Raw genomic sequence first — 24,824 nt, forward strand, 5'->3', positions numbered from 1 at the left:
GCGATCCTACAATCTCGTTCTAACCGTCAGGTAGGAAACGCTCCACCTTTCCGACCAGGTACAAATTCCTCTGCTGTTAACAACGGTCAGCGAGGAACAAATTCTACATTCGTACCCGTAGGTACAAATATCACCCCTGCTTCAAATGTCTCATCTGTACCTACTCCCCTCGCTGCTAACAATGTTCAGCGAGTTAATGGAGCTACCTATGCTGCTATTGCAGCAGGTAGAAATCAAAATACTAACCAACGTTCTAACGGAAATTTTGACAATTTTGACTTAGGAAGCATTACTGCTCCTAAAATGGAATTTTTACAGAATTCATTAATTGACATGATTTCTGATATGCTTAAATCTAACTCCACGTTTGATGCTATTCAAACTGGAGTAAAATTTGCTAATAATATTGTCATGACTTTAAAATTCAGTAATGGATTTTAAAGCATTAAACATTTTAAATTGGAATGCTCGATCTCTTAAAGATAATGAAGACGAGCTATTTAATTTTTTGAGAGTTCATAACGTGCATATTGCCGTTATAACTGAAACGTTCCTTAAACCTGACCATAAGGTTAAGAAGGACGCAAATTACTTGATTTATAGAAATGATCGTCTTGATGGACCCTGTGGTGGCGTTGCCATCATTATTCATAGACGAATCAAGCATAAAATTCTTTCTTCATTTGAAACCAAAGTTTTTGAAACTTTGGGAGTTTCTGTTGAAACAAAATTTGGACAACTTACGTTTATAGCTGCCTATTTGCCATTCCAATGCGTAGGCCAGCAAAAGAATTTTCTCAAGGGTGACCTCCAGAAACTTACCCGTCATAGGTCTAAATTCTTCATTATTGGTGATTTTAATGCAAAACACCGCTCATGGAATAATGCTCAAAGCAATTCCAATGGTAATATTCTGTTTGATGATTGTTCTGCAGGTTATTACACTATTCAATATCCAAACAGCCCAACATGCTTTTCTTCTGCAAGAAATCCCTCAACTATTGATTTGGTCTTAACTGATTCATGTCATCTTTGTAGCCAATTGGTTACCCATGCTGACTTCGGTTCTGACCACCTTGCAGTAACTTTTGAAATATCCCAAGAAATAATTTCTAATCCCAACAGCTTTACTTTCAATTACCATAGGGCTGATTGGGAGCAATATCGAACATTTATGGAATATAACTTCGATCCAAACATTCCTTTGCAAACCAAAGATGAAATTAATTATGCTCTTGAATCTCTGACTACTTCTATAGTTGAAGCAAGAGCTGCCTCAGTACCAAAATGCGAGGTTAAATTCGATTCAATTATAATAGACGATGATCTTCAGCTCTTGATCCGTCTTAAAAATGTCCGTAGGAGACAATTTCAAAGAACACGCGATCCTGCCATGAAGGTTATCCGGCGGGATTTGCAAAAACAAATTAAAAAGCGATTCTCTGCCCTGAGGAACAAAACTTTTGAAAATAATATTTCTAAATTAGACCCGAGTTCCAAACCCTTTTGGAAACTCACAAAAATTTTGAAAAAACCTCAAAAGCCAATTCCAGCGCTAAAAGAAGGTGGTAAAATTTTGATCACAAATTTGGAAAAAGCTCAGAAACTTGCTAAGCAATTCGAGAGTTCCCATAATTTCAGTTTGGGTCTTACTAGTCCTATTGAGAATCAGGTTGCTCGGGATTTTCGGAATATTTTCTCTCGGGAAAATATTTTTGATGATTCCTGGGGGACTGATTTGGACGAAGTAAGGTCTATAACTAAAAAATTTCAAAATATGAAAGCTCCAGGTGATGATGGAATTTTCTATATCCTCATCAAAAAACTCCCAGAGAGTACCTTGTCTTTCCTGGTAAAATTATTTAACAGATGTTTCCATTTGGCATACTTTCCTGATAAATGGAAAAATGCAAAAGTTGTTCCAATTTTGAAGCCGGATAAAAATCCAGCTGAAGCTTCTAGCTACCGTCCAATAAGTTTGCTTTCTTCAATAAGTAAACTTTTTGAAAAAATAATTTTGAATAGAATGATGCTTCACATCAATACGAACTCAATTTTTGCAGATGAGCAGTTTGGATTTCGCCATAGATGAGTGATTTTCGGAGTTTTGAATTCGTTAGATGTTGTAATGGAGATTTGTGCTGTTGGATGCTGGAGAAGATTGGAGGGCGGGTGTTTGACGCATAGAGCCTGTCAATTTCGCTTTCAGAGTGTCGCAGTCAGCGGTTTAGCGCTTACGATTCATAGAATCGTTGATTGTGACTGCAAGTGGATTTTACGGGTTTTGTGTGTCGGACGCTTGCTTTTTGGCCTCTTCTTGTGTCTAACATGTGCAGAGTATCATTATAACGTCTAATGGTTTTGAGATTCCTGGTGGCGTGAAATATATTTGTGAGAATATCTTTTTGAGATTTTAGCAGTCACGTTTTGTTTGTAGTTTATATTTTATTTATTTCATTTAATTATCGTAAATATTAGTTATTCAATAATAGATAGTTCATGCATATATTCGTACTTTGACGCGAAGCGCTGTGGATTATAAGATGCTCGATGACCCTCGAGGGATCGATTTTGCTTACTGAGCAGAAAATCATGGATTGAACCCCAAGCTCTTCCACAGCACAATAAATCGTCCACCATTTGTATATTTGATATTGAACATTAACCTCGGAAACTATTTGCATATCAAGCGAAAACGTAGTCCAGTATTGTCGCGAAGCGTTATGGTTCTGAGATGCTCGATGACCCTGGAGGGATCGTTTTTGCTTACTGAGCAGAAAATCATGGGTTTAATCCCAAGCTCTCCGTCATGACTCTTAAAATTCATTATCACTAAACAAAATTAATATGTTCTTTCGATAGCCGGCTATCGAGAGATTAAATAAACAACAAATAAACAATACATACTTTTGGTTGCATCGCCAACTTGAGGTGAATCCTAACCGAATACCCTACCCAACCCTCCAACTCCGTAGCACTTATGAGGGTGTCGCTAAGTCGGTGGCCTCTCGTTAAGTAAGTACTACATCAACATTTCCTTCCCTATCCCTAGTTATGGTAAAGATGGGCGTGGCCGGGAATAGCGACAGTCATGCTTCTGTTACTCTTGTTTAGATTGGAACCAATGTTTACTCCTCAGCATTATTCCTGAAAGTAGTCTAACTGAGAATTTCAGAAGAGACGTGAGTGTCGCTAGTATCCAATCTACGAAGTATATCATAACAACGCTAACGCTAACGCTAACGCTATGAGCAGTTTGGATTTCGCCATGGGCATTCAACTACTCATCAACTCTTGAGAGTTACCAATTTAATTCGTTCAAACAAATCTGAAGGCCACTCAACTGGAGTTGCTCTTCTAGACATAGAAAAAGCATTCGACAGTGTTTGGCATGAAGGTTTGATTGCTAAATTGAAAAAGTTTAATTTTCCACTTTACATTATGAAATTAGTTCAAAATTATTTAACTGACAGAACTCTGCAGGTAAATTATCAAAATTCCAAATCTAATCGACTACCTGTTAGAGCAGGAGTTCCTCAGGGTAGCATTCTTGGGCCTATATTGTATAACATTTTCACTTCGGACCTCCCTGATTTGCCTCAGGGTTGCCACAAATCTTTGTTCGCCGATGACACAGGCATTTCCGCTAAAGGAAGAAGTCTTCGTGTTATTTGCAGCAGACTTCAGAAAAGTTTAGATATTTTCTCTTCTTATTTACAAAAATGGAAGATTTCTCCCAACGCTTCCAAAACTCAACTTATAATATTTCCACATAAGCCCAGGGCTTCCTTTTTGAAACCTAGTAGTAGTCGCATAGTCACTATGAACGGAGTTCCAATTTCCTGGTCAAACCAAGTGAAATATCTTGGATTAATACTTGACCATAAATTAACTTTTAAAGATTACATTGAGGGCATTCAAGCCAAATGTAACAAATATATAAAATGTTTGTATCCTCTTATAAACAGGAAATCCAAACTTTGCCTGACGAATAAACTTCTAATATTTAAACAAGTTTTTAGACCGGCCATGCTTTACGCTGTGCCAATATGGTCTAGTTGTTGCACTACCAGGAAAAAAGCACTTCAAAGGATTCAGAACAAAATTCTGAAGATGATTTTGAAGTTGCCTCCCTGGTACAGTACTACCGAAGTACATAGAATTTCGAATGTTGAGACTTTAGCACAAATGTCCAACAAAATAATTAATAATTTCCGGCAAAAATCGTTACAATCCTCAATTGCAACGATTAATTCCCTTTATACTTAGATAAGATTTAGTTTTAGTTTTTAGTTTTAAGATATCAATTGTTATACTGACATGCAGGTTTAAAAAACCTGTTTAAAATACTGAATTGCCAAGACAGGAACAATGTAAAAACACTTAGATATATATCATAACAATTAAGGCTGGTAAGTTACTGTAGTAACTGGAGCACCTAGGTTAAAAATGAAATGTAATTTATTTTGAATTTGGAACAAATAAAGAGTTAAAAAAAAAAAAAAAAAAAAAAAAAAAAAAAAAAAAAAAAAAAAATGATGACTTCGTCAAGGATAAGAGCAACGTCCGCAAGGCAATAAAGGAAATGGTGACGGGCAGGGCTGTCATCTAATCACTCAATGCGCGCAATGTACTGATTATCTGAAATATACAAAGTGAAGAATCAAGCAAACACAAAGTTGGCTTGTTTTTCATCCTGCACCGCGGAGAAGAGAAGACAGACACACACGCCCAGAAATAACCAAAGCTCAATGTGTAGTTATCGCTCCCACGGCTCCGACGCAAAGAGCGCCACTCAGTGAAGGGTTGCAAATGGGAATCCCAGCAAAAAGAGAAAAATCTTCTTCGTTATGCTCGTGGCAGTCGTGGTAATCAAAGTCTGCAAATAATTCAAAGAAGACATTAGCGCTTGTTGTATTACATTCGCTCCCTGCGCCGCACGGAGTATACCGCTCATTGTGTGGATCGCTTTCTCACAGATTAGTTAGAAAAGAGTGTGTCCTGTAATTGGGAGAACCACACACTCTTTGCCGAGTGTTGTGAAATGCATGCACAAAGTTTCTTTGCTAACGCTCTGAGGTGCTTTCCAGCCCTGGTGACGGGTATCAAATCAGCCGTGATTGCTGCCGAACGTAAACAGGATGCGCTGAGGATGAGATCCGTGACTGCCGAAAGGGAACTGATCGAGACCAAGGAGAAAGCAGCAGCTAAAGCACAGGAGACGCCGAAGGGACCCCGAAATCCACGCTCGGAGAAGAGGAAAAGGAAAACGCCAGGAGGGAAAGATAGAAGGAGAAGTGGGAAAACGGAAGGAAAACAGAAGTGAAGAGGAAAAAAGAACAGAAGAAGGAGAAACCCAGGTCTCCTTTCGGAGCGAAGCAAGGGCGATGCTCTGATCGTCGAAGAAAAAGACAAAACGCACTCCTCCGGAAGGTTCGAGAGGATCCGGAGTTGAAGCAACTAGGAGAGAACGTGTTGAAAACCAGGCACACCCAGAAAAGCGAGATGCTCTTTGAGCTGAAGAAGGATCCTTCGATAAAGAACTCAGCCTTCAAAGAACTCGTCGAACAGCCTCTTGATGAAGGGCAAGCGTAAGAGCTCTATCCCTGCAGGGATCTGGACGAGATCACCACAGAAGAGGAGCTGAGAAGTGCGTTGAAGGTGCACCGTGATCTGGAAGATGTCACGATGTCAATCCGGATGAGCAAGGCGTACGGTGGCATGCATAATTAACGGAATCTTCTAATCTCGATTACTTTTTCGAAGAGACGTGTCAGCTTTTGTAAACAATGCATTTGATCGTCGATTTGGCGTAACTGGTAGCTCGTCAACGCATGCTAACGCTACCTGTCTGATAGTGGTGTTAGTATGCGTGTGCGAGCTACCAGTTACACCAAATCGACGATCAAATGCATTGTTTACTAAAGCTGATAAGTCCCTTCGAAAAAGTAATCGAGATATGTAGTTGTTACGCACCCTGAGATGGACGATGGAGCAGTTCCATGAAATGTTGGATGGACTTACCGGAGAGCTGATCGGACGAAGACCGGTAGTCATCAGACAAGACTTCAATGCTTGGGCAGTCTGCTGGAAGCTCTGGCAAAGTTGGATGTTATGCTGTCCAACGAAGGCACCAGCAGTACTTTTCGCAGAGATGGCCGGGAATTCATTATCGACGTTACTTTCTACAGTCCGTTGCTAGGCAAACATAAATTGGAGGGTTATACCAATAGCATCCGATATGGCATCGGCCAACGGAATACTTTGGCAGAACGGAGGACGAGAACTTGGTGGAAAACGAAAACGAAGGATTTTGACAAGGATCTTTTCGTTGAAGCCAGTTGATACCAGAAAAATTGGGATATCGGGAAGGTCATTTTTGTGAAACCGCATTGAATTTGGTATTAGCGAAGTGGAAAAATAACTTGGAGTGTAAAGATACGATTTTTGCTGATTTTTGACGTAGGACTACGTCTGTGATTTCTATATGAGGGTACACTTTGTGAAAACCAAAAATGGAACATGTAACAAAATTATGAAAGATTTTGAACAATAATACCTCAGATGCTCCTGGACTAATTTCAAAATTTTTATCGCCGATCGATCAGAATTATTTGTATGCATCAATAGTAATGCTTCCAACTGATGATTTTTAGCAAGAAACTATTGAACGTTCTTCCCAAAGACACTCGTCATAATCGAGTAAAGTGCGCTGCTGTCTAGTCTCAACTCATATTCGCTTCGGAAGGCGTGGTGAGCAGGCAGCAGAAGCAGCAATAGCAGCAGTAAGGAGGTGCTGGCAGGTTAGGTAGTCCACTCTTCTACCTAACAAGCAACAATGACTGGTCGTGGCAAAGGAGGAAAAGGTCTTGGCAAAGAAGGCGCCAAACGTCATCGCAAGGTTCTTCGTCATAACCACCATCCGTCGTCTGGCTCGCCATGACGGTGTCAAACGTATCTCCGGTGTGATCTACGAGGTGTGCTGAAGGTGTTCTTGGAAAATGTGATCCGTAATGCTGTCACCTACTCTGAACACGCCAAGCGTAAGTGGCCATGAATGTCGTCTACGCTTTGAAGCGACAAGCTTGCCTGTGTGTCCATATTGAAAATCACACGCCCCCAACGACCACACAAAATGCTCACCAGAGTTGTAATCTTGTAACCAAACTTGGAAGCAGGGGTACAAGTGATTTTGATCGATTCTCTTCATCAGCTTTCTCTTTGAAAAAAAATACCACAACTTTTGTACGCCTACAATTCAAAAACGGAAAGAGTTAAGATAATAGATGATCGATCAATTAAAAGAACTTCGTGTCCTAAGACACAGACCCTTATATTTTTTGGATCTAAAAAGCGCTTTTGAAACAATTTCTAGGCCCTTATTGGATTAAGCGCTTTGGCCTTTATTCAATCAAGTGCTTTGGAATTACGAGTACTGCATATAAATGGTTTGTAAGCTATTTGTCTGACAGAACTCAACGGACTGTTTTTAATAATTCTGTTTCCAGTCCCGTGGGGAATAACCTTGGAGTGCCCCAGGGAATCACCCTCCGCGCTAGTTGTTTCAGAGCCAGGAGGCGTGTTCAGAGAGCAAGAACAGAAGCAGATAGAGAGGACTGAAGAGGAGTGTTTCGAGCGGCCAGGGCTGCACTTAAAAGATAGATAAAGCAGAGCAATTCAAACTGTTTGATGGATCTGTTTTGAAACGCTGAAGCCAACCCTTAGGGCGACGCATACCAAGTCGTGATGGCGGCGATCAGAGGTCCAACTATGGAAGGCCTTTTCCCGAAGCATGATCCAACGACCTGGCCACCTACACCGTACGGAGAGGGAGAGGCAGATAACGTCGAAGTCACGAACGAGGAACTCGTAGCACTGGCGAAAGGATGAAAGATACAGAAGCTGGTGTTGCTGCCGAAACCAGGAAAACCGCCGGGAGATCCAACATTGTACAAGCCTATATGCCTGCTCGATACACTCGGAAAACTCTTGGAGAGGATCATCCTAATCAGGCTGAAGAAATGCCGGATTGTCGGAGAGGCAGTTCGGATTCCGGAAAGTTAGATCAATGTACAGTGGTCCAGAATGCAAATTTAGGTGGAATAATATGTTTTGAGCTTGAAATGGAAGCTTAGGACTAAAAGTCTCTTCAAAAAAGTTGTTTTTTATAGTTAGGCCCTCATTTTTATGACAATGAATTCTAGGGTGGTTCTTATTATCATTAAAATCAAACATCTAATTTTTTTGTTCGAATAAATTAAGGTATACATTCTTCAACAAAGTTCTAGCTCAGTTAATTTAAAGCAACATTGTTCAAAACAACTTTTTTGTATCTCTTAAATTGACCGATTAAGAGCTATTTTCTTGAATTGAGTTAGGGTGTCTCTAAAAAAACAGTTGTTTTGCTCTAGCTTTCTTATCTCAAATTTTTCAGCAAAGGTGTCTTTCAATAACTTTTAGATTTTTAAAAGGCGCAAAATTTTGCTGAACAAAGCTCTTCAATATCTTTCGCCAATCAAGAGTTATTGACGTTTTTCTACTAAAAATATGCACTTTTCATATGTTAATATCTCTGGTTGAGGCAGACAAAAAAAAGTTTTTCTTACGGTATTTGAAAGGGCGTATGTTATTCTCAGTAATATGAAAAAAATGCGCCTTTTAAAGATCTAAAAGTTATTCGAAGACACCTTTGCTGAGACATTTGAGATAAGAAAACTGGAGCAAAACAACTGTTTTTTTAAAGACACCCTAACTCAATTCAAGAAAATAGCTCTAAATCGGTCAATTTGCTTAAAATTAGCTCAGCTATAACTTTGCTCAAGAATGTATACCTTAATTTATTCAAACAAAAAAGTAAGATGTTTGATTTTAATGATAATAAAAACCACCCTAGAATTCATAGTCATAAAAATGGGGGCCTAACTTATAAGGAACAACTTTGTAGAAGAGAATTTTAGTCTAAAGTTCCAATTTCAGGCTCAAAACATATCATTCCACCTAAATCTGCATTCTGGACCACTGTGCAAAGGTGGATGCAATTCGAACAGTGGTCGAGAGAGCCGAGAAGGTATCCAAACAGAAGCGGAGAGGAGATCGATATTGCGCCGTGATAACGATCGGCATCAAGAATGCGTTCAACAGTGACAGCTGAGAGGCCATCGCAGAAGCGCTGTATAGAATGAGAGTCCCTGAGTTATTTCCAGAACGGGATACTGGTCTACGAGACAAACATGGGACAGAGATCGATTGAGATCTGAACGAGAGATCCACAAGACTTTATCCTTGGTCCAACGCGCTGGAATGGGATGTACAACGGCGTGCTAACGCTGAAGCTGCCCAAAGTAGTTGTGATTGGAAGTGTTGGAAGTGTTGGCGACCGAGGCGATCGACATGATTGGTAACTGGATGCAAGGAGCGAAGCTGGAGATAGCCCACCACAATACGGAAGTGTTATTGGTCAGTAACTGTAAAGCGGTGCAGCGTGCAGAAATTACAGTCGGGGAGCACATAACAGCCTCGGAGCGTGTGTTGAAATACCTGGGAGTAGCGATGAGCGGCTTAACTTCGAAGGCTATCAACGCGATAGCTAGAATAATGCCGAACAACTCTGGTCCAAGCAGTAGCAAGAGGCGTCTTCTGGCCAGTGTGTCATCGTTGAAACTGAGGTATGGAGGTCCAACCTGGGTTGCAGCGCTGGAAACGAAGCAGAACCAATGGAAACTGAGCAGTACGTTCCGGCTCATGGCAATGCGAGTGCGTACAGAATCATCTCGTCGGAAGTATGTAGTATGCGTTTCTGCCCAAATGATCTCTATCGGCATCACCCTGGCGGAGTACAGCGAGTACTACAGGCGGAGAGAAGCCGGACGAGTACGGAAAGTCGTGAGAGCGGAGTCGTTGGCTAAGTGGCAGCAGGAGTGAAACACGGTGGAGAACGGTAGATGGCGACGGCTGCTTCAGAAAATATCTGCATCGGCTCGGACACGCGGTTCGCACACGTTTCCTCTATCCGGAGTTTGGTAGTGGTTCCAGGCAAAGCGATAGGAGATGCCCGTCCTTAACGTAGAGAATATTATCGAGGAAATGTGTCGAGAGTAGGGCACTTGGAAAACCTTCAACAGGTCACGCAGCTCATGTCGCCTATGTCGGAGCTGCAACGTCAATGGAGAGAAGAGCAGCGATCTAGCAACACAAATTCGAGTTTGAACTCTCCTTAAAGTTTACGTCAAGCTATTCTCATAACTACATTGACACTCTTCCTACATTTAACATGGAGTTCCGGTCAAAACTCTCTTCAAAACACTCTTGGAATTTTGCTGTGCAATTCTTCATTTTTATTCTAATTCGAACCAACACATATTTTCAATATTTTCGAACTTCCAAGAATTTGTGAGATCTGTTACCGGCGGGTAACATTTTGTTTTCCATCATTAGATGTGGGGAGTAGGGTAAATAAAATTGTTAGTGTAGCTAACGGTCGATTTGAAGTGGGGGCGATCAACGCCCGACGGTGTGGATCGCGTGTGCCGTCTGATAGCAGTAGGTAGCTGATAGCGCTCTACGCTACCTACGATCGTGGGCGGATGGAGAGGATCGCAAACGACTGGCCGAAGCAGAACGGAGGAGAGAGATCCCGACTGAGCGACAAGTCAGTAAGTGACGAGCCTCTGCCGAGGACGAATGAAATTTGGCGAAAAACCAGACGTTTTCGGGATCAAAACCCCCGTTTCGACCCACGCGGTTTGTGAAGTGTCCGGTATCAGTACGGCCGTCTAATCATCTCCGGGTCCGGGTTATCGGACCGAAAGCTATTCAGCAACTGTGCTTGTCGGGTCGTCACCGACGCGCCTAGCAAAAATTGGCCTGTCGTTGCCGTGAAAGCGCGGGCTGTTAGTTCCAGGAGCAATTCGACCAGTGTGGCCGCGTCAGCCTCTGCTGGCTCCGGGCGACCCCACAACCAAGGTCACATCACCGTAGCCAGGCTTCCCGGCGGTTCAAGAACACGCCCTGCTGGTCCGCTATCCACCAGGCTATCATCACTCATGGTACAGCGTCGGCGGTCGACGACGCCGAATAGTGAACAAGAGCAGTTGAGCGCTGGGTCCATAGCCGCCACCATCGTCGCATCCATCACTGCCACCAACACTGCAAGAATCGATTCCCTTCCTGGCGACCACCCGATCACCGTCTAGAGCGACACTACCGCTCGTCATCCCGCCCGAGCTGCCAACCTCGGTATTCTTCAGCCACGTTGGGCCGAGATCTAACCATCACCCGATTTCTGCACCGCCCCCACTACCATCACTGGCCGAATAAAGCGTAAGGTAACCAAATTCGCATTTTTCTAGGTCCCCTCACATCCGAAAGGTCTCCCTCGCCCAAACGCCCTGAGACCCGGAACCTTTGTGGCTTTGTGTGCTCACCCTGGAAGCTACCGTCGGCTCTAGACCAGTAGCTTGGGGTCTTGGCTGTTCTCCTTCTGGGACACAGCGGTTCCGGGGCCGAAAAGTGGTCTTATAGATCATAGGCTTAGAAAAATCATGATCCGATTCTGAGTTTACTGAACTTGTTTAAGATTCCAAACTTGATTGAATTATGAACATGTACTGGTATTTTAACAATAGCTTCATACATTAGACAGTTTTTAAGATTTTGTGCATAGATTTTTTAATGATAGTTCTGGATCATTTGGAAGGGTTTGAATTCAGGACTAGGGACATTTTTTTTCAAATTCAAGTTAATATGGAAGATGCTGATTAAATTTTAATATTAATGTCAGACCTAATACAAATATCAAGATTGCATAGTTCATCGGGAACCAAGAGTACGCGATTGCATCTGGAACTTAAACAAATAAACTTTATGTATATAAATGTAAAACTTTGATTGGAGAGATACTGTACTTTAAAAATCTAAATTAAGATTAATTAGAATTAGGATAAATTGCAAAATCGCAGAGTATGAACTGTGTTCAAGATTTTGGAAGGTCAGATTCAAAGATCTTGGATTATGAAAGAAATACTTATTAAATTTAGAAATATTTGATGTATCTAGAGCTCAAACAATTTTCAAGATATTGGACGTGGTATATTTTCAGGTCTCAGACTACAATAAGTTTCCAAGATCGCAGTATAATATATAAGACTACAATTTTTATTTAAAGATCTTTGTTAAAAAAATAAACATTGCATGGAATGTTTACACAACCTGGGATTTAAGAAAAAAACATAACAAAAGTCAATGAAAACTAGTTACAGAAATAGACCAATTTTTACGATTGAATGGCTTACATTAACATTTAATTTTTATACCTTGAAAAATTTAATCTACTGTTGGTGACAATTTTATTCATTTTAACTATATTTAAAGTTCATGTTTTAGAAATAGTGAAATCTCCTCCTCTCTCTCCCCATCCATACAATTGTAAATCTCCTCTAACCTCGAGACGACCGCGAGTATTCGGTTCAATCCCTGTAACCCTAGATTTAAGATTAGGATTAAGTATGTATAACGAAAATGATAACTTGGCTCTGTAAAGTTTATTCGTTTGAGCCTGTACAAATAAATCAATTCATAAAAAAAATATATTTAAAGTTTACGAACAGCATAAAAATTGATGTTAACAAGCCATTCAAATGACCAGAAGAGCTTCTCTTTCGAGCTTGAGCATGAGTATGATGGACCACCCACGGTTACTACTCTGTTATTGCCAGATCAGCTGTAATAACACAGAGAACCAATAAACGATACTTGGGACTAGAATTAATCCTCAATTTGTAAAAACTGGTGATCTCAAACTAGGCAATACCAGCGCCGGTCAGACACGAACGCAGGTCAAGAAAGGAATGAGTAGGACACTCGGTTTGATGGAAGCCAAGAACACCTCTGCACTTCCACTAGGAATCACTAGATTGTTGGGTAAGAGGTTTGGGTATGCAGCAGGGTTCGTTTTGGTAAACGATAAGCTGAATTGATATCTTAACGATCATATAACGCGAAGCAGCTTGGGGTTGAACTCACGGTCTTCTGATCAGTAGGCAAAAACGTTTTCCACTAGGCAAACGGCACTAGGCATTTTTAATCAGTTGAGTTGCTGTTATTAACATGTAGTCATATTAACATATAAAGCGAGATTCACGAATCTTGAATGTGGATGGGCCTGAGATTAGACTGATGTTCTGCTCAGTAAGCAAAAACGGTTGATCTAAGGCCACCGAGCCCCAACATATCACATCATACGGTTACTCGAGTTGTGGTAAACATTCAAACCCGGCACCGACGACGACGATAAGTTTCGCAAAATACACGATAAACAAGCGATCTCTTTAATATGAAAGGACCTAGGACCACGTTTTTCTGCTCAGAAAACAAGCCACTGCAAACGAAGATATTTCAAATACGAAAAAGAACATAGGCCTTCATTAACTTCCACTTTCACTCGACCTTCAATGTTTCGATTTTATTCCAATGACCAGTTGAGCTTCTCTTTCATGCTGACAAACTACTCAAGTTATTATAAAACGCTTGTTGATAGCTGACAGCTTCGAAAATATCAGTTGTTGACTCTATTCAACCTCTGCCAGTAGAATGGAATCAAGCATTAATAGCACTTCAATCATGTTTTTGTTTCGTAAATCATTTTGAGCCAAGCCCTTTGATTTCATGCTGGCTACCAAAAATCAGCATGGATCACTCCAGATGGTTGATTCCGGAAAAAAAAATCCCCTCATATGTTTGTTCAAAGCAAAATAAACAGTGCCTAGAATAACACACCCACACATGCTAGCAGACCGCCAGTGGTGGTCAGAACTCGATCCAGATACTCGACCTGTTCGCTCTGCACTAGTTTTTTGAGGGTGGAAATTTCCAACCGAACCAGATGGGGGTCGATAAAGCCGTGCCAGATTTTTCCTTGTTCCAGTCACCACCGACTCAGTTAGTCAGTCCATCAGTAAGCCAGTAAGGTGCTGACCAAAAAAAAAATGAAGAGAAAAACACTGGCAGCTGGTCCTTCGTCAATTGTGTAACCGGGTTTTGTTTTGATGGACCATATTTTTTCCAATGTTTTCGTTCCCTGTTGATAAATTGGATGGATTTTAACCTTCCTGGTTCTGGGAACCACCCCCGTGGATTCATTTCCATGTTTCGTTACTCAATTGTTGAAGTGACCCAGTCACTGCGAGCGCACAGAGCAAACAACAACTGGCAAATCATCGATGGTGAATTTCAATTTCCGTACACACGAGGAAAAAAAAGTGATCCGGAAATGCACACTGCAGAGATTCAAATATGTTATATGTTAATCAGATTCGAACTAACATCCGTGCTGCCGGGGGGATGTGTAAAGTGCTCTGTAAACGTAGATTTCCATCGAAATTGCATTTGGATAGAATCGTCTTCGTCTTGGACTTCGTCGGTACAGCAGGTTTGCCTGCAATTGACCTGAGTTTCTCACCGCACAAAAGTCAACACACTTAAAATGTAATTTCCTTTTCCAAGTAGGGGGAGACCATACCCAGTTCAGTCTGCTTCAGAGCAGTGCTTACATTGACCTAGAGAATTAAATTTATTCGATATGTGTGAGCTTAGCACATTCAAAGAAGAACTTCTGCTGCTGCCCAGCCAGGAAGAGCCCATAACCGATCCGCATTTCCGGGTTTTTCCAACTTCGTTGTCGTTGTTGCAGCAGACGCCATAAATTTTCGTTCGGGGCTTTGCGTTGGCTTTTCGGGAAGGATCCTGCGGGAAGCCCACCACCAGCAAGCGGAATAAGTAGTAAAAGCAGCATCGGTGACGGAAATGGGATTCCATACGAGATTTATTCCCGTTGCTCACATCGTGGATTCGGCGGCTGGCTGGGTCGGGGTGTGGATGCGACTTTTTGCCGGCACCGAGTTGGGTTCCTTCCAACTTCCTTCTGACAGCTCAGTGTATTTTTTTTTCCCCTGCACATGGGTCACATGGGTATTGAAGCGAACTGGTTGAAAAACTGTGCGATGTTCCACACTTCCGGTTTCGATGACTGGGTAGGAATATGCTCGCTCACTTTCGTTGGGGCGAAGTATGCTCGGTCCTAGCCAGCACCGACGCTCATGGTGATGACGACGACGACGACGACGACGACGAGGATGGCATTGGCTGACCTATGGAGCGTGAAATAGCTCTACCACCGACGGGGTTTTGGCGTGAAATTGTGCATTTAGGAGGAATTTGATGCTGATTTAACTTGGTGGAAAACCACTCACGGTAATGCATTAAGGAGTGATTTTCCGGAGTCCCTTGGAAGGTTCTTTAAAAGAAATCGTATCAGCTCGATGTTGATTATATAATGTTGGATATCACTCGCAATACTATGCGATGGCCATACCGTAAAAGAAAACTAAATCTACAGGTGACGCTTTAAGACCAGTATGATTTCTGTTTTGCGAAAATATCAATCTGCCTTGATGTACCACGGATTGCACAAAAAGCAACTGTCTTTAAAGACACTTTAAAAATATATTTTCTGAAACGTTGGAACGAATAACAAACGTGTCGTTCTAAACGAGAATATTAGACTGATACTCTGAAATCGACACAGTTTGAGCTACTTAAGTCAACCTCTAGCCAATGTTAGAAAAATTTTGTGAAATATTATTTGGAAAACGCCACATAGTCCTGATGGCACCGAACCGGCCTTGAATACACCAAATTGGTTATTAAACGCCGATAAAGGATTTCCAACTGCCTAGAATAATGCAATCAAAACCAAAATGGACCGAAAAATACCATTGAAAAACGTCAAAATAACCTTTGCCAAAAATCACATTACCATCGGAAAAAGGTTATGAAACGCCGTGAAAACCATAAAATGACCAATATGGTAAGAAAATCTTCACCAAAATGTACCAAAAAGCGCCAGAATTTATTGATGAAATTTCAACCAGGTATAAAAATTCCTCTGCTTCGCGTTCATCTCACTCAACATCATCATTTCGCCAAACCATATCAATTATCTTCGCTAACAATAACATACCAATTGACTTCACTTCTTGGAAATATACATTTATCACATATCGCTGATCACAAAACAGAATCAATTCCTGAAGAAGCAAGCGAGACAAAAAAAAAAACAAAACGATTTCCAATCCTCCCACCGATATTTCCGCCCACAATCGATGTCAGCGAAAGAAACAAATTCCATTCCATTTGTCTCGCGGATGCCATTCTCGGAACCACGAAACAAATTCCCGGCCCATGAAGATAATCAAAAGGTACTATTTTTGCGCCACCGTATTCAATAGACATTATTGCCTATTTTGATCGAACGGCACAAAAAGAGCATCCAACCAACTTCGGCCTGCACGGTCGCTCAGACCGACTCAAAATCGAGTCGAATCGACACCACTTTCGCAATAGTGGATTTACTCGGAAGGAAACTCGGTAGAGGATTCATCTAGTCTATTAGTAAGAAGTTTTTGATAATTTTCCATGGGCTTTTGTCCGGAAAATTCAACTCGCTTTTTCCGAAATTAAATCGACACGACTCAATTCTGAGCCGGCCCGAACGACCGTGTGTGTTCTGCGACTCACAGCCTCCCCCGCTTCGAACGGAATCATCCACTCAGGAGAGTAGCAAAAAGGATAAACGAGGACCTCCCGTTCCAACGGCGTTTTTCGCTCGACTCCGGTCGACGTTCGAATCTAACAAATGAACATAATCGCGAACAACAGTATCGGCGCAAAGCGATATACAATTGTAGTGAATAGATTTTTTTTTTGATTGCTCATCGTCCCCTTCCTCCCTACCCGAGATCACCCACCATAGATCACCATAGATCAGCAGAATGGAAAATCATCCGAACCAAAACGACATAATGTTGCGGCCCTGAAGACGAGATGAATTGCCGAGCGATTTGTTAGATGAATTGGGGTCCTCCTGGTCATCACCGTCGTGCACCTCTTGGTCGGTAGGAGACACCTTCACCTTCAATTTTAATGGATGATTTACATGCGATTTAGGAGTGATTAACCCTGTAATGGAAAGCTGGGATGCATATGCCATAAGCATTTGAAGTAACAGACTGGTTCCACTGTCGCAGTACCTTAAAACCGGATAAAGATAAGTTCTTTCATTTATTTAACGTCGGTATCTGTTCCGCAATCTAGTGCCAATCACCGACGGACATCGATTGCCATCCATTGACGGCAATTTAATGTGCAGGAAGGCAGCTTCCACACCTGCGTAGAATATCGCACCCATTCAACACACATGGGCCGGGCCAACGGCTTTACTTCCCTTCCGAAGGAAGACGTGACCAGAGATTTTTATGCCTCAGAAAAATCCCACCGACCTCGGCTGGGATTGAACCCAGACCCATTGATAAAGATAAGTTGTTTAATCTAAATTGGAATTCAATTCATGGAAACAAATGCAAATTTGGAGTTATAAGTCGGACTTTTAATCCACTCCATGGGAATAGTTTGTACTGCTATATCTCAAGTTCCTGATTATTTAGAAGGATGATGTCTTTGGCAAAGTTGGTCAGGAGGTTAAGAAGTGCTGAATGGTGGACAACATTCATGGTCACTATGACTACTGTATCTTTTCCATATCAATTAAGGTTATGTTTCAAGTGATCAACTGCAGTGTGCTCCATAGACAAGTTCTTTACTACAGAACTATACACACTACTAAAAAGTCATGTAAATTTCGGTTCCCTGAGACCGACACATGTAAACGGGCCTGTTGACATAAGAATCAGTTGAAATAAACGTGAAAATCAATTCAATCAAACGTTCTCTTTGTCTACTAGCTGATGTTTCGGTTTGAGAATACTTAATTTTACATGAAATGTTTGTTTACGTTCTATGATTTACGTCCAATATGGATTACGTTACGTGTAAAAGCAGTTATTTCTAAGTGTATATGTTATAAAAATTTATCAACTCCTGAAAATTTGGCACACAAAGAATTTGCGGCTAATTATATTTGCGTGCACACTAGTGCCACCAAGCTGCAGGATTCTAAAATGATCTGTTCACCACCCAAACCTTCTGATGAACTTTGGCGAAAACATCACCCGTCCAAATAATCAAGATATTGTAGCACATAATATTGTGGTTCCCGAGAAATTCTAGCAAAAGCTTGATTTGCTCAGCTGTCACTCTTTTGTGCGCAAGGGTATGTGACTGATAGTTGACTCGAACGAAATCTTATATTGCTTCAAAAATTGTCTTTAAATATTGACGTTACCCTTCTTAAAGCTTCAACTCGTTATTACCTATATGTATTTCGGGCCAGTGAATCATAATTTCACATAAAACAGTTGCAAATCAACAAATAAAAAAAATTACTTGCAATCGTACATAGTCAACAACCCATCAGTTACCCTTCACCAAACAAAACAAAACAAACTGTCAACTCATTTTTCCTAGCGGCTTCATTTGATTTCTGCTGTGCCCGTTCGACGTCGGCTTTGAATCGCAGGTAAAATATTTTTCGTATCAATTCAAATGAAATGGATTTCATAATAAGTGTTTCTTTTTCAGATGTGCCATCATGCATATGTCTCCAACTTTTGTAGGACTGGAGGGACGGGAGGTTGACTACGAGGTAGAATTTCTTGAGGAGGAAGCAGAAGCAGGACCATCAAATGTGCAGCAGGCAAAACGATCGTTCCAGGATACACTGGATTCTGCTTCGCCCGGAAGCCCTGGAAGTGAAAGTAAACAAGCGGAGCCAAAACAAATATTTCGATTCCCAGCAACTGGCCACGAAACAGGTCCTTCTGTGGGAAAAGTGCAAGTGAACTGTGAATCAGCTGAGGAGGTAATGCAAACTGTATGGGACTACTGTGAAAAGTTCATTCGCAGAGAGGCCGTGTTTGAATCACTCGCTGGTGGAGATGCTGATCAATTTACCGTGCACTGGAATGATGATTTGAACCCAGAAGTCGGCGATATGGATAAGTTCATCTCCTTCCAAGATAAAGCCTCGAAACGCACGTTTAAACCATTACAGTAGCTAGAAAAGCCAGACAAAATGCAGAAAGTTCTGAACAGAGATATTAACGTGTTTGTGCACATTTATTCGGAGTCGGTGACCTCAGCCGCTATGTACGAAACACTGCGAGTGCAGCTGATAAAACCGGAGGAGCGTGACCGAGCAGGAGCAGCATCCAACCAGGCAAACAGTAATTTGTCCACTGAGTTGAAGGAACTCTACAAGCTATCCTACATTTCATCGGACATCAACTGGTCTGTATGGGCTTCGTACTTACTGACCAAAGACGCGCTTGAACGAGAGGAATTGAAGTTGCGAGGACCTCCCCAACATCTGATACATTTGTTCCAGACGGTTCCCTCATGCTCTCAAAACGTGCTGAATCACACTCGTCAGGATGTATGCATTGCCCAAAATGTTAATTCAGGGTATAAACAATTGTTGGATGACCTGCAAGCAGATTTGGACCAGCTTATGACATATGCTAAGGCGATGCAATTGCGCTTGACCGCATTGCAAACGATGCAGGCAACTAACACTTCATTGCTAGCAGATGTGTCTGGCAGTATTGCTGTATCTGAAGATAGCTTTGGGCAGAAACTCGCCGAGGAAGTGACCGACTGCTTGGATGTCGACCATCAATAACGATTTGCTGATCCTGATTCCGAACGATTCCATACGCATTCGGGACGACCAACTGATTGAAGCTGTTGCTTATTGAACATCTCTTTGTTTTGAGTTTATGAAATAAAAAAAGGTGAACAACATTTGATTATTTGATTTATTGTTTATTAATCCTTATTACGTACATTCTCAAATCCCAATGATTCGATATTTTGACTTAGTCCGTTTGCCGGATTGAATTTCCCATTTGCGGAATACACGAGTGCAGTTAAAGTTCGTGAATGTATTTAACGTCGCAGAAATGGTTGTTGTGAGATCCGAAGAGCTATTTTCTACGTAGACACGTTGTAGTTTTTTCTTGCAGTATCCAAAAATATACTCGATTGGATTGAAAAACGGTGTATACGGAGGCAAAAAGATAACATGGATTCCCAATGACCGGAGGTACTCAACTATTCGTCGATGGCAGTGAATTCTAGCCCCATCCAAGATCCAGACCGAATTAACTCCAGGGTGTCGATAAACTTCTCCACTGTTGGCAAAGCTACGACAACATTCAAAGAACTTTGCCCTCGTGAAAGTTCCTTCCGTCAAGTACGTGTTCTTCATTCCTGTCTGGCCCAAGAGGCAGAGTAAGGATACTCTGGCTTTGCGGTTGAATTCACCCCTGTAAATCAATTTTTCGCCGACCTTGACGTAGCCTCGATTCCGCAACATACCTCTGTTGTCGATCGATACTTCGTCCAAAAAGATAAGGTGATGTAGGTCCCAGTTTATTGCAGCCAGCTCATTGACGAAATGACAAATCTGCGATTCTTGAACCTGGATCGCCCGACGCTCTAGAACTTTCCACGTATATCCTTGCTCGTGTAGTATTCTGGAAACAGAGGACGTACTGATGGAGCAGTTGAAAGTTTTCTCAAAACTATCCCTGGCCTCATCTAAGAATAATGTCGGATTTTTTTTAAACTGTTCGATTAACCACCGTCGTTTCTCTGCTCCAAACTGCAAGGGCACTTTTCTTCTCTCTTTGCGAGCCACCAATCCACTTTCGCGATAACGTTTTATCCAGCTGCTAATTGTAGTGTGATGCTTCCCGTACATTTTTGCCAATTGCGATTTGGACAAGCCCAGGAAATAGAACCCGTACACCACGTGATACTTCGTATTGGTTGATGCATGTCGGCCAAGTACCTCTTCTTTAATTCGATACATTTTGTCAATGTTATGGAAAGTATGGATTTGGAATCTGTTATGAATAGAACAAACTCGGAAAATTTGCTGTTCGATACGGATTTTTTTTGACGTTTGTTTGTTTACATATTCATCAAGATAGCTGGCGCACAACCCGGCGCGCAACTGATCGGCGCATAAGTTGTTGGGCATTATGTGGATTTTTCTTAAGAATCACAATAATTGCATGTGGGATGCTCACAAGCACCACATAGAGAGATATCTGTCAACCACGCGGCAGATCTTGACCCCTGATCAACTTTGTCGAAGACATCACCCGGCGATATACAACAGAATAAAATATGTGCATGCTCACTAGCACTGCCTAGCGGCAGAATTCAGAGATCATCTATCCACCTTCCAGCAATCTTTGGCCTCCTGGTCAACTTTTCCGAAAACTCCACACTTCTATATAATAAGGGTCTTGAGATACAACAGCACATAATATGTACATCTGGTATGCTCAGTAGCCTGCCTATAGCGACATATTTTTGAATTTTTCTATCCACCTCTCAACAGTCCGTGTTTTCCTGATCATCTTTACCGAAGACATTACCGATTTCGTCGTCCGTCGCGGAATTCGTGTCAGCTGGTGCGAGAAGAGCGTGGTGAAAGAAGAGAGATAAGCAAGTTTGGAAGATCGCACGCATAGAGGATGCTGCTCTGCTGGTTCTTGTTTTTCAGCCAGCAGCAGCATTGGCTTTGTGAATGGATAATCCTCAGAAAATTCGAGTGAGAAAAAGCTTCGGAAACGGACGGGATGACGGAAAAAAATAAAGAAGAAAAGGCTGTGGGTGTAGTGTGGATCGTTGCTATCAAGCAGAGCTTGGAAGTAAGCGATCGGTTCTATTTGAATTGTCTCTCTGTCGTTCATTGGAAATGCAAATCATCAGCCATTGTTTTCGTTAGAACCGTATTTGTGATACAAAAATTGTGTTGTTGCGTGGAATGGCGGTTCGTGCGGCTAGAATCGGCTGGAGGAAAATATGTGCGGAATAATGGTTATTCATGTCGGTTATGGTTAGCGTGTGGGACTGAAATCGTCGGAAGAAAAATTAAGTAAAATGGAAGACAAAATAAATATAATTATTGTTAGGCTATTAGTAGTGTTGGCTGATGTGTAGAAAGAGCTTTTGGAACTAACTTTTGTGTTTGAATTGGATAGATTTCGTGTGTTTAAGTTTCGATTTCACTATCGTGATTGTGTCATGTTTGATAGTTTATTGTAGCTTGGAATCGACCCAAGAAATGCAACGGTGGAGCTGGGACTTGACCGCGTGGATCTATTATTAGGTTTTTGCGATATGCATTGCTTTTGTGCACAGAGTGGAAAGACATTTAGTTGTGGTTGGAGCCGCTGGAGGAGGAATTGTTTAGAGATGACTAGAGAAAGATAAGCATCAGGAATGCGCTCCCGGATGTATTGATTTGGTGAGTATGTTCCAGTTGAAGATTGTTCTTATACATTTCTCGATTGCATTTTCGAGGGGACGTGTCTGCTTTTGTGGGCAGTGCGTTTGATGGTCGGTTTGGTGTGGTTGGTGGCTCGCCCGCGCGTTGTGGCGCCGCCATCAGGTAGGGGAAAATTTCCCCTATCTGATGGTGGTGTTGGCATGCGTGGGCGGGATGCTAGTTGCGCCGAATTGGGGATGGGATGCATTGTTTGCGGGAGCGGATGCGGACGAGTAGTCGAGATTTATGTATGCTCATCGTTCATCGTTTCATTTGTCAGAGTGATGACCACGGTCGCATGATGCATGTTCCTCGGGTTTTTACGGTTAGGTGTCTACGAATAATTCACTATGATTTTTTTTCCATCTTGAAGCATGTTAAGAAAATAAATGTCGCGATCGAACATGCAAGCTTGGCACTCGAACGATTAGCTTTTGATTTGTTCTTAAGTGTATCCTTAACAAGATCATGAGGGCCGTGGTTGAAGACTGATAGTAGTCACGGTGGGTCGTGTTTGATTGTGGGGTTTGGTGGTTTTGATGACGAAATATGAAGGAAAAAACAGTCGTTCTAAAACACAATAAAGTTCGTTCGAGATAGCTTAAAAGATGTGCAATATTTGTACGCTGGTAAAATTGACGCGTCAGTCGTAGTTTACTTAGTGAAGTAAGGGGCACGGTAGCTCAAAAATGTGAAAGTTTTATGGATTCTGTACCCGTCTTACGTAAGGTCCAAATCCAAACAACGAACGTCGCGTAAAAGTAGAATTTAATGAAGGTATAAGCGCTTTTTCGTTGCTTTTTTTGTCTCCGGGTTTGAAAGATTGTCGGTAGTAGAGGCTTACTCTTGTGTACAGGGCACCACCATGGAGTTTGAGTTTGAATAAATTCCAGGTCCTATTATATTATTATTATATATTCAATGATAAATATTTATAACAGGGTCAAAACACAACTGGAAGAAGCAACGTAATATCATTTGATTTTATCTAATGTATGTTTAACGTTTATATGACAGTGCAATTAACCATTTTATTTTTCCTCTCCAGGATAGAAAGTTACATTACTTATTGATATATTTATTTGTATATTTGTAAATACTTATTTAATCAAATTCTGAATATGAGTGATGAGGAAGCTTATTATGTTCGCGAGCCCTCCGTTAAGGCTGGACTCATTGATTTAAAACTTTAAGTTTATTTTCAGCTCTTCGACATTTTTAGATTAATATTATAATGATTCACTATTTTCAGCCTTCGTTCAGGAAAATATAAAAAAAAACATTGGAATGCATGATATCCATTGCATAAAAACTGTTAACTGTCCAAATAACCTCGATTTTTCTAACTATTGATGCATTATGAAAGATTATCAATATTTTTAAAAGCATTCCATATTGCGTTAAGAAATTCCATGGTGCATAATAAAGTGTTTGTTTCAATTCCAATAAAATATCAGAAGTTGAAATCAGTTGGATGTATTGAGGTGAACTGAAATCGAGCCTGTAATACTTGTCTATTTTACATTCTTTTATATATTGCATGACTAGTAAATTATTTTTATTTCACATATTTAAAATCTCATTATATCATTATAACCAAAATTTTCATTTCTAGAAAACAGTTGTCCTGCAGATCCTGAAGGACCAGAAGGTGTATCAAATAGCTTATCATTGTTATTTACCTTTTATTTTATTATAATATACTATGAATTTGGCCGGTTGCTGTTGGTGCAGCTCCACTTGGTTATTTGGCTGAGATAATTATTTTTTATTTATTTATTTATACAGTAACCCCTCCCTATGGTTCAAACATCAATTCAGCTTATCGTTTACCAAAACGAACCTTGCTGCAAACCCTACCCTCTTACCCAACATCCCAGTGACTCCTCGTGGAAGTGCAGAGGATTTCTCGGCTTCCATCAAAGCGAGTGTCACGTCAACACATTCCTACCCATTCCTTTCTTGACCTGCGTTCAGGCGCGGCTGGCGCTGGTATTGCCTAATTTGAGATCACCAGTTTTTACACATTGAGGATGATTGCTAGTCCCAAGCATCGTCTATTGGTTCTCTGTGTAATTACAGCTGATCTGGCAATAACAGAGTAGCAACCGTGGGCGGTCAATCATGCTCATGCTCATGCTCATCTTTACCGAAGACATTACCCTTCTATATAACCAGGATCTCGCCACACAGAAGATCAGATTATTTACATGCTCCCTAGCACCACCTACTTGGATAGTTGTGATTTGATCTGTCAACCAGCCAACAGCTCTTGACCTCCTGATCAACTTTGCCGAAAACATCACCGGTCTAGATAATCGGAATCTTGAGATACAGCATTACAAAACATGAGCATGAGGGATGTTCACTACCTCCACCTAGTGACAGAATTCAGAATTGGTAAGTCCACCTCCCATCAGCCCTTGACCACCTGATGAACTTTGCCGAAAACATCATTCTTATATACAATCAAAATCTGGAGATGCAGTAGTTCTGAATATTTGCTTGCGTACTAGCGCCTTCTAGTGAC

The 24,824-nt window shown here is 41.3% G+C and overlaps 1 protein-coding gene and 1 pseudogene across 2 annotated transcripts in view; one reads left to right on the forward strand and one right to left on the reverse strand.

Moving 5' to 3' along the window:
• The window catches only part of sns (sticks and stones), a 441,055-nt gene that overhangs the window by 212,432 nt on the left and 203,799 nt on the right, over nucleotides 1-24,824 (reverse strand). The gene's annotated exons all lie outside the window — the stretch shown is intronic.
• LOC135714457 (uncharacterized) lies at nucleotides 18,542-19,797 on the forward strand (annotated as a pseudogene).

The sequence above is a fragment of the Ochlerotatus camptorhynchus genome, unplaced genomic scaffold (genome assembly GCF_037179485.1).
Source record: "Ochlerotatus camptorhynchus isolate MF236.1 unplaced genomic scaffold, CSIRO-AGI_Acam_v1.1 ptg000646l, whole genome shotgun sequence".
NCBI lineage: Eukaryota > Metazoa > Arthropoda > Insecta > Diptera > Culicidae > Ochlerotatus > Ochlerotatus camptorhynchus.